This window comes from Melospiza melodia, chromosome 4, assembly GCF_035770615.1.
Source record: "Melospiza melodia melodia isolate bMelMel2 chromosome 4, bMelMel2.pri, whole genome shotgun sequence".
Taxonomy (NCBI): Eukaryota; Metazoa; Chordata; class Aves; order Passeriformes; family Passerellidae; genus Melospiza; species Melospiza melodia.
In genome coordinates this window covers 93,683,791-93,695,250 of record NC_086197.1, presented here as the reverse complement: position 1 = coordinate 93,695,250, position 11,460 = coordinate 93,683,791, and positions in this window count along the sequence as shown.

Below are 11,460 nucleotides of genomic sequence, written 5' to 3'. Positions count from 1 at the left end.
GAGACAGCTGAAGTATCCCTGTTGTCCTGAAACAATTGCTTTTGGAAGGGTTGCCATTTGCTAACTTATAAACACTGGTGAAGTCCAAGGGTTCATTCACATGGAGAAGCAGAGTAAAATCAGACGGCTCAGATGGGTCCTGCCCAAGCTGTTGTCCCCACCTCTGACCAAAACTGAGTCACAATCCAGTCAGTTTCTGTACTGCTGCTGCTGTTCTTAGCTGAGGACCATAATTAAAGTGGATGTGTGTACCTCAATAAACAGGCTTGGGGTGCCCAGGAGGTCTTTGCTGGGTTTCAGACTTCCTGCAGGGGCACTGGCAATCTCTGAAGTGCAGGGCAGAAAGCTGCAAGCAGCAACTGCTTTAGAAGCCTGAATTTAATCCTTGACTGTGAGTGTGACACAGCCTAGAAAGAATGGCAGTTGTAAAATTCTGATGGATTTACTGGATCCCTGAGGAGTAGATAAGAGAATAAGAAATCAAATGCAGATTCTAGTGCTGCAAAGTAATAGATCACCCATGTGGAAATGCTACAAGGCAGTGCATGACACTGTGCATCAACAACCAGAGATTACCAGCCTCAACTAGATTAAACATTGCTTGCTAATTACATGATTATCCCCACATGCTGAATGCACTCCTCCATGATTTCTGTAGGCTGACTGCCATTGAGATGTAGAAATAAATAAATCCCCAAAATCCCTTTCTTGTACATGTTTAGTTTAATTGCTGTATTACAATGCACGAGTTATTAAGTAAAGGAGAAGACACTCCTGGACAACACAAGGTTTCAAGGTTTTTCCCCCACACTTCTGGAACTTATGAGCATCTTTGACCTCATCAGTTTGATATGGGAATGGCTGCACTGCAGTGAGATATTCTATATTCATCCCTTGTGCAAATCAAATCAGAATGCACTTGGCCTGTCATATTGAATTATTTTGAGAGATGACTTCACATTGTCCAATGCAGCTCTATTGCTGCTAACCATCTACAGAAATCAAGACATTATATAACAAAAATATTACAAAATGCCTTCATTGTCACATCTATTAGTCCAGTGCTCCTTGTAATGCTTGACTGAAAAATGTCCACCCTAAATGGTACAGCATTTTCTCTGTTGCTTAAGACATTGAGAACAATATCCCTCTTTCTAATAATTTGGAAATATACAAATATATTTTTTCCAAAATGTATATGGGGGAAGAGGAAAGAAAAATTAGACTTCCAGGAGAATGGCTAAATCTACATTCTAACTGTATTTCTTATAATTGTTTTGAATATTTAATAATTTCTCTCTGTCAGATTGAGAATATCACATTCTCAGGAGCTGACCTTTTCTTTTGAAACCTTGTTCAGAAACCCACACGCCTTTTAGTGAAGTCTTCCCTTTAAAGAGAATATCTGCCCCTCTTTTCCTTTTGGGGTTTTTAACCTTTTTTCTCCTCTGTGTGTTATAAATCTTTCCTTGACTAAATCTCCAGCCCATATTGTGTAGAACAGGTATTTGAACTTGATAATCAGTGTTTCCTTTGAGGAAATGGTAAACATGTTTATGATTTCTCTCACCTAGCTGTTGTTGTCAATTGCTTTTGAGTTATTGAAGAGTGAACAGAGTTTAGGAGCTGGTTACACATACTGCAAGACTTAGACAGGCTTTAACCATCTGCCTTAATGATTGGAAAGTGAATTCTTTAAAAAGACTTTTCTAGTGCTATTTTAGTTGTATGCCTTTTCAAAGAGAAGAGTTAACATATTAAGCAAAATTTCCATGTTCTACTTCATGCATTAATTTTTTTTATTTTTTTAGTGTGTTCTTAGCACTGCTAGTTTCTGACAGCTGTTTAGGTAAGCAAATATGAAATATAGGATTTCAGTGGTATTCACTCTTCCTTTTCAAGAGTATCTTTCAATTATTTTCTTCAGCCACCAAATTAGTTCTTTCATAAACAAAATAAAACATGTGGATTTGGAAATGAAATCTCACTCAGAATTTCCATTTTAGCTTCTGTGGCTTTAACCCAGACTCTTCTTGTGACCCAGACTCTTGTGATCTCAGCCTCCGTTCTGTGGCTTGATTATTAAAAAATAATTTTTTTGAGCATTGTAATACACACAGTATGGAAATGTTAATTAATATGCCTGGAACACTGACTAACAGCACAATGTTTTGGTATGTGTGGTTAGCATGTATTATTATTGTCAGCTTGTTCTTTATTATTCTTGTTAGCTATTTTGGGAGTCCAAGTATTGCACATTATGATACATGTTAGTCAGATTGACATATAAACTCTGGGATCTTCAGGAATTAATTAATCTGCAGGAATTAATTAACTCTAAGAGAAAATTGCAGATGCTAGGGGTCCCCTCTGCCTAAAAAGATATTGTAGTACCTAACTTCAAGTGGGTTGGAAGTCAGGAGTTGTTTGTCCTGTTTGTCTGTAGTCTGCACAAAAGAGAAAAGACTCCGTATAGTGGTAGGGTTTGCTTGTAATATCTTTTGGGAATACCAGTCAGGGAAATAACAGGCAGGGAAACTTTGAGAACTTGGGGCTAAATTTTATGCAGTGGGATGGACTAGGTGAGCACTAGATGTCTGTGTTCCTGGGCTGGACAGTGGAGATCCATGATATATAGACATGGAGGAGGGAGAATTATCCCAATGACCAGCCACTGGGAGTCTTACTGAAGTTTGCATACACACATTGCTGTCAAAATTGAGGCATGAGGGTGCAAGATCCAGAGAAAATCCAAATAATGGAGATATATTTATTCAAAACTTTAATCTTCTGTTTTTCTGGATCAACCCAGTTCAATGCCTGGGCTCAGGAAATTCCCCCTGAGACAAGGCAGATGTGAATCTAGGCTCAGAGCTCCCAGGGAATGATACAGACCTACATCTGCTTTAAAGGCCATTGCTATGCAGACACAGTGGAGGAGATGCCAAACTCCAGGCTCTGAGAGGAGCTTGTTTGGTGCCTGTGGTTGGAGCACAGTCTGAGCTAACCCTGAATGCCTTCCAGAGAAGAGGGGAGATAGTAGTGGGGGTGAAGGGGATGTTACTCATCTTTTGAATCATGTTCTTCCACGTATAATATGCGTCTCAAAAGTGTAAAGTTTGGTTCTAGTCTTTTTTAGTCTGAGAATATCTGTTCCCAGAGAGGAGAGAGAATCTGAGCACTTACATTTAGAGGCAGCAATGACCACTAGCCTATAGGTTGGATGGCTACCTTGAATGGTCTGGCTGTCAGGCTGTTGAAGATATGTCTGCAGTAAGAAGACAACTAATCACCTTTAAGCATTTGTTGCCTGGTGTTTTAATTGAATTTTATTAATTTATAGAAATTGTTATTATTTCATTATGGAATGAGAAGAAATTTAGAGATAGATAAACTTGAAGATCTAGAGGGTTCTGGAAAGTTAAATATCTGTAACTACGTGCAAGATATCACAGTTTTGTGTGTTTGCGGCCTCAAAGCTTGACTAAGTCACATTTTGGTACATGAATGCTGTGATTTGCGATTCTGAAATTATGGAGTGTTTCTAGGACATTTCTGATAAGGGTATTTATGTCATTAATCACTTGAACTTTCAGATTTTTTATATTTATGTCCAGTTCTAATCTGGCAAGTCATACCATGCCAAGCTTTAAAATCAATCCTCAGTTTTCAGTGAGTGGAAGGTCTCACCATCAACAAGAAAAGCAGCCGTGCTGAAAAATAAGTATTTAGGATTAGAAGTAGGAAGTATTATTGACCCCAGATTTGGTTTTAGTAGACTATTTTATGGCTTGGAAAATATGTTGCTCGTTGATTCATCAAAAAATTTTCTAACCACTTGTGATGGTATCCAACTTAACATAACCCTTAGCTGAACTAATAGCACGGAAGGACGGTGGTGACAGATTGCTTGTATTTAGGTTGGACATTGTTTTATCTCCTGGATCCTGGTACAGTTCGTAAAGTTTCTTTTTCTCAAAAACCAGAACTGCACCAGAACTGTGAGGGTAATATGGCCAAGAGCAAAGTAAATTGTAAGTAGAACATCTGCAGAGAGGGCACGCTTGGCACCACAGTAGTGCCTCCTGCTCTCCCCAGGTTGAGGAGATTGCTGAGCAATGCTGGCACTGCCCAATAGTTCTCTGGGGGTGTTGGGGCTGTTGGGTGTTTCCACCTAAGTGGAGCACACTTGTGTATCTCTTTCTCTGTCTCCATTTATTAGCAGCTACGAGTTCAACAAACTACACAACATTTGAGCTGTCAGCTGCCTAAAATTTCATTGCGAAAAATTGTAGGTCGGACACGATAGCTTTCAGATGCTTCCACACCTCTTGGAGAATATAGGTGTTAAACTAAGTTTTTGAGGTATTAGGATGTTGGGAGGAAGTGTGAACACAGACATAAATATTTTCATGTCTTTTAGATGCTACCCATGGGCTTTGCTTTCCAAGGTCAAAGAGCCCACTTTATTCTGTGTGCTTTATTCTGGCAGATGACATGAGTAAAAACTGCGCTTTAAAGCAGCTTGCACGTAAGGCCTCCTTTGCAAAGCATGAAGGAGAACCTATAGTGTGATATTTGATCTTTTAGAATCTCTAGTTGAGTGAAGTGCCTTAAATAGAAAATAGGCCTGTTCTGAACGAAAACCTATCCTGGGCACTGTGCAGATAGGCACCTTTATTGCTTCCAGAAGAACTTGTGCCATGTAAATGGATATTCTGTTACTAGAGAGCTCTTTTTCTTTTTTTTTTTAATAGCTTGAATAGCCTTTTAAAAATAACAGAATAGTGTGGAATGCTCTATTTTATACCTTAGGTGTATTCACCCAGCTGTAACTAACCCTGGACTGTCTTCGCCATATCTGAGGCTTTTGCCTGCAATTCAGTTGATTTACAATCCAATGGATCCCAAAATTAAATCCCAAAACAGTGTAGATGAGCATGATAGCAGTAACAGAGGAAATATTTTGTTTGTTTGTTTGGGTTTTTTTATCCTCACTAAACCTACCCACTCACTCAGAGCTCCCAGATTATAAGTCCTTTAAAACATAGCATAAAATATGTATAATTGAATCTTTTATTGAAATTCCTTTTATGGGGAATTTAATAGCTATAGCTTTATATGTTATCAAACACAGTTTTAATTCTTGGTAAAATTAAAGTCAGATTTGCTGAACTAAATAGGCACTTTAAAATCTGATTGACTCAGAAAAACAAAGTGGTTCAATCACCAGTATATTGCTCCCTCTATATATTTCAGACTCTACAACTACCTGAAAGGAGTTTGTAGCAAGGCAGGGTTCAGTCTTTTCTATCTAGTAGCAAGTGAAAAAGGGAGGGGAAATGCCTCAGGTTTCATCAGAAGAGGTTTAGATGGAAATTGGGAAAATTTTCTACACCAAAAGTGTTGTTAACCATAGGAACAGGCGTCTCAGAAAAGTGGCTGAGTCACCATCCCTGGAGGTATTTGAAATACTTGTGGGAGTGGCACTTGGGGCCATGGCTTAGTGGTGAACATGAAGATGCTGGGTTAACAGCTGGACTTGATGTTCTTAGAGGTCTTTCCCACCCTTAAAAATTCTATTATTCTGTACCAGGGAGGTTGTATTTACTTTGTTGGTAGAGAGTCAATTTCTACTTCTAATATTTCTTGTGATTAAGGAACTGTCAATTTAATCTTAAAGGTCTGCTTGTCCAAATTTAAATACTTCTTGACTTGCTTATTTGTTTGTTTGTCTGATTTTTTTGGGGGGTTTTTTTTTTTTTGTTTTGTTTTTTTTTTTTTTTTGTTTGTTGATTTTGATTTGGGTTTGGGTTTGGGGTATGCGTTTTTTTTCTGACACTGTTGTGCATCATATTGCACTTAAGGAAGGGTTATTATTTTCAAGACTGCCCAGCATTTCCCTGTCAATACCAGAAACTTAAAGAGCAGATTCAAGGATTAACCACTTCTAAAAAGCAGAGGTAATTAAGGATTATCTTGGGGGGGAATCCTAACTGGACTAGAGAAGATAGCTGCTCTTTCTCTGAGCCAATGTCAGCAAGAGTCACTTAAGAGTACAAAGCCATGAGATGCAGACTCTGTGTGGGTGATGCCCAGTGTGGGACTGTTCCTGCACAAGCTGGAACTCTGAGGTTCGTGCTGATATCCAGTGAGGTTGGCATCCCTATGCTTCACTTCATTTAGAACCACGACAATTGTTCTGTCACCTGCATGCCTGACTTGTTTCTCCTCCTCCTGGCCCATGCAGGCTGCTCACAGACCCCATCCCCTGTGCCCAGCAGCGCTGCTTGCAGCACCTGCAGGCACCTTTCAAACATTTCTGCACACAGAGCATTACCCTCAGCCTTTGCCTCTGTGGGCATTTTCCACCACTGGGGAGAAGAAAACCTGACATATGAAATTCATAATTAAAGCCACAGATGATAAAGTTTGAAAATTTTTTCTAGAGTGTCTGGATACAGTTTTGCATGGACCAGTGCAATCCTTGGCTGTGCCAGGCAATTGCCTTCTGGAAACATTGGGTGGCCTGAAATGATTCTGATTAGCTTTTCCTTATGTAAAAATGATCAACTTCATGACAGCATCTGTTACTAACCCAAAGGTCATAGATGTCCAACTTGCATTTACATGAAATAGAACCAGATGCAGACTATAAAATGATCTGAATATTTTTTAAATGACTTCACTGATATTTTGCCTCATATTTTCTTACAATTCATGATTAATATTTTTAAAGGTTATTTATCTTTCATCTTAGGTTCCACTGTTGTTGACTTAACCTTAAGAAGTCTTGATAGAGCTTGAGAAGGAAGATCACTTGCTTAATGTATTTTTAAAATATATTTTAATGAGTAAAACATGAATTAAAGTCTGTAGAGTTATAAATTATAGATATTAAAAGAAAATTAGATGGCTTTTTTTTCTCACAAGCAGGCTAAAGCTGAAGAATTTTTTGTCCTTTTAATATCCTGCTGTGGATGATATAACTATGCCAAATAGGTTAACAACTTTTGACACAGCACCTGTGATTGGTAGAGGCAGAATATATGCAGCATGCTGTCTCTTTCCCCATTTCGTATTACTAGTAGTAAGTTATAACAATTAAAGGACAAAGTTCTCCTCTTAATTTTGGTGGCAGAAATTCAAGAAATATTTTTCCTGAAAGAAAAATATTATTTATGGAAAAGCTTTCTGAGGTTTCTAGTAAGGCTGTCTGGTTGCTCCAGGAAAAAAAAGTTGCAGGCAATTTTCTGAAAACCATTTAGCACTTGATTCACAATATTGCTGGGGGCAACACTGCACATGCATGAGGCCAAGTATGTGTTTGAATACTTTCACTGAATAAAATTATTTGACAAAATTATGAATTTCTGTCTACAGTGTGAAATCTGTTATCCTCCCTTTTGAAGTTACTTACTGTTTGAGATATGTCTGCCAATTTTGTCTTTACAACTTTTTTTAGTGTTACATACTTTTATTCATAAAATAAAAGGTAAAAATACTTGTTTTAAGAATGGCACCTTAAACTCTCAAGTGCAATTTTCCTAATGCCAAAAAGAAAAAGTAATAAAAAGGACAAAGTGTGTTCTCTACAAGAATTTTTGAAGTAATTTCAACAAATGGCAACATTATCAATAAAAACTTATTTGAATCATTATCACACCACATCTCAAGAATTATGAGACATTTGGTAACACATCAAACCTTGATAGGGAAATGAAATAATGGTTAAAATTGTGATGAAATACTGTGAACTTTGTTCTTTGTAAAAATTCCATATTCCAGTTGCAAAGATTCTACAGAAAATACTCCTATCACTTTCGCGTCTTCCTATCACTTTCCAAAGCAAATTGTGTTGTCGCTGACATCTTTTCATGAAAATCCTTTCCTTAGGATTTTTCCTCCTGGGAAGCTGAGAGGCCTCAGGAACAAATTGTAAACAAGGATTATCTGCTGCTGTGGAATGCAACAGGTGCATCTGGGATTGGTCTCATGTTGGATGTTTGTAATTAATGGCCAATCACAGTCAGCTGGCTTGGACAGAGAGTCCGAGACAGCTGCCTTTGTTATCATTCTTTCTGATTCTATTTTCAGCTTAGCTAGCCTTCTGAGATGAAACCTTTTCTTCTATTCTTTTAGTACCACTTTAATGTAATATATATCATAAAATAATAAATCAAGCCTTCTGAAACATGGAGTCAGATCTTCGTCTCTTCTCTCATCCTAAGACCCCTGTGAACACGGTCACATTGTGTTTTCTCTACAACAGCTGAAGAAGTAAATGTATTTTCCTTTGCATGAGGTGCAGAGGTCTGATGTAATCCACAGATGCAAGATGATAAACAATAAGTGAAATTAGAGTGCAGTGTAAGAAAAGCTGATGACATATCCAACAACTCTGCTGTTGCATTTGTGACTTGCAAGGTAAAGGCCGTGAAATAACTCCTCCAGTTCTCTTGCTTTTTAGTTTGGTTTTAGAAAACGGACTTATAAAACTGTACAGTAAAATTCTTTGCTGTGAGGGTGAGGAGGCACTAGAACAAGTTTCCCAGAGAGGTTGTGGGTGCCCCATTCCTGTGCGACTATAGGACACAAAATAAAATGACGCACACACTGGAAACTCCAAGGTAAAAAGAAGGGAAGTTTAATTTCTGACTACAGCATTTATAGATTTTCAAAAGTGACAGGGGATTGGAGGATGATAGTGCCACCTCTCCAATGACACTGGACAAACCAACAGTCCATCAAATTACTCCTCCAAAAAAGAATGTAAACCAATAATTTTTTACATAAAATTGTGTTAGAAAGTTCATTATAAGAATGTAAACATCAGAAGGCTTAAAAGAACTTTGAAGAACGGGACAACATTACAACATTCCTGGAGGTGTTCAAAGCCAGGTTGGGTGGGGATCTGAGCCCTGACCCAGTTGAAGGTGAAAGGATGGATATGGGTTTGCTTTTTAAGAGCATCAGCACCTTCTTGCAGCTGTTAACTGGTCCTGGTATCAGAGAGTTATTCCATGTCATACCCTAAAGTGTCTGCCTGACCCCCACCACCTTTACAGAGAAGACAGTTCTGGTTCAGAAATGTAAATTATCACATTCATAAATAAGGGATTTGTAGTGTTAAATCTCTGTTGAACAGACCCACTACAGACAAATACCAGGAACGATTGTTTTAATGACAGTAAAACAATTGTTTTAATGACAGCTGAAAATAACCCCCATATAATAAACTTGAAAACACAGATCTTTATTTGAACATTTAATATTCTATTATCTGTGAAGATTCGTAGGTCCAGTTATGTAGGCTAAATTCATTCTCACATTGAGTGTTGGTCCAGTACTTTAGGCCAATAAAAGCAAAGTGGGTTTTATTTATAAAAAAATATTAGCTAAATTTGAGATTCTCTGTTGTTCAGTAACTTGGTTTCTGAGCTTTGAAAGTCCATTTTCTTCTTATTTTTCTATGAAAATAAAAGTTTTGGGAGTGGGAAGGGAGCTTATTTTTTCTTTTTTTCTTTTTTCTGTCCATGCACCTGCACATTTTACACTGTTTTTTAACCAGCTGTGTTTGATAGTTGAAGTGTTTCCTGTCACAAAAACAAATGATCACCCAGTGATCACCAGAAACTGGATGTTGTTGGGTGACTCATGAAGTTTCTCAGAATACTTTTTAAGCAAATAAATTAATATAACTCATAACCACAGGGCAGCATTTACAATCTGTTTGAGGAAGACAAATGAGGAGTAATGCAAGACATATGTGATTGTCTTTTCTATTGGTGTTTCTTCTTTTCTACAGAGACCTGTGAAAATGGACTAATGATACATTTTTCTTACTCATATCTGAGCCCAGATACTCATCTTGCTGTCCATGCAAAATCATGGAGTGAAGTGGAGTTTTGTTTAAAGTGCAAGGGAAACACAAATATGAGCGGGGAAACAAGAGCATCATGACAATATATAAATAAATAATGAATATATGAGATCAGTATCTTGCAACTTAGGGCACATGAGCATCTCATGTGAGCTGTCCTGCTGACTTCAGTGGAAAACTTGCGTGATTTGTTGAATTATCCAAACAAAAATTTTTGCATTAGACACAGGAATGGCTTTAAAGTGCATAATTTGCTTCTTTCTCTTTGCGGACTGAGTGTTCTTACATAAGTGACATTGAGGTCAGAGCACTCCTGCTTCTTAAAAAGTTCATGCATGGAGATAATAATAATAATTTATTAATAATGATAATAATAATAATTTAAAGAAATTAAACTCCTATTTATTTTATACACTTTTGAGATCATTGCTTTAAGTTCAGCATTTTATCATTCCTTTTGTAGTTATTCCTTTGCATTCCCTTGAAGATATCAGAGCTTTGTCAAATGTGGCATCAAGTGTCTCATCAGTTTGGACATGCAGTGTTTAAGAAAGCAGTTTGCTGATATTCTGCTTATGGTGAAATAACAAAGAAAAATGCTCATAGTCAACATGGGAACTACAGTGAGTTTCCTCTCTTCTCACAGAATTTATCAAAAACTCTGCTGCTCACAGTTTCCAACACACACACCAGAGAAGGACCATTCTTTCTTAAGAACTAAAAAAAGCCTTCAAAGACCCCAAATCCTCCCCCAAAATTCCAACGTTATATTGTGTTAAAGCCAGAAAGGACTATGGTAACAGCCAAGATTTGTCCAGCTTCCCTGGACATCTCTTCAGAAGGACATCACTGCTAATTTGTTTCCTGATGGTTCTGATAGCAGGAACCTACCTCTCAGGGGATGTGTTGGTAACTTCACCTCCATTCTTGTCTACCTAGGTTTATCTGTAAATTCTGCCTGTCTTGTTAAAACCTTATTCCTGTTAGATTACTCAGGGAACTGTTGTGTAGAGTCAACTTCCATTCTCCTTTCCAGTCCTGTCCTGATAATTTCTCTTGTTGACAGAGAGAAAGAAAAAAAATTCACATGTATGTATGTAATAAAAACATATTTATTATCCTTCCACTAGCTTAGTGCTTTTGAATGTTTTTTCAAAATAATATGGATTAACCTAAGCTATGCAGATTTGAAATTTTATTTTGCTCTTCTCTTTTGGATGAGACCTTTATCTCCTTTCTGGTTTACATCTATGCTGACAGGTTTATGACATTGCTGCTACGTTTTCCAAACCATAACAGTGTAGACAACTTCTCCTAGCAGTGCAAAAGTACCTGTGTAGGACTCAGAAATGACAGGTGTGACACTTGTGAATGTCTAAGCTGTCAAGAGCCATTGCCAACAAAAAGCCAGTGTTTATTGGATGCTGCTTTGTCCATAATATCAGTAACTTCTGCAGTTTCATAAAACTAACTTTTATCATTGCAGTTTGGGCTGGAGTGGTTGCTATGGGATGTATCAGAAGACAACTGCTTCATGCAGATTGGAAAGGAGGAAAATTCTCCAGCATGGTCAGATC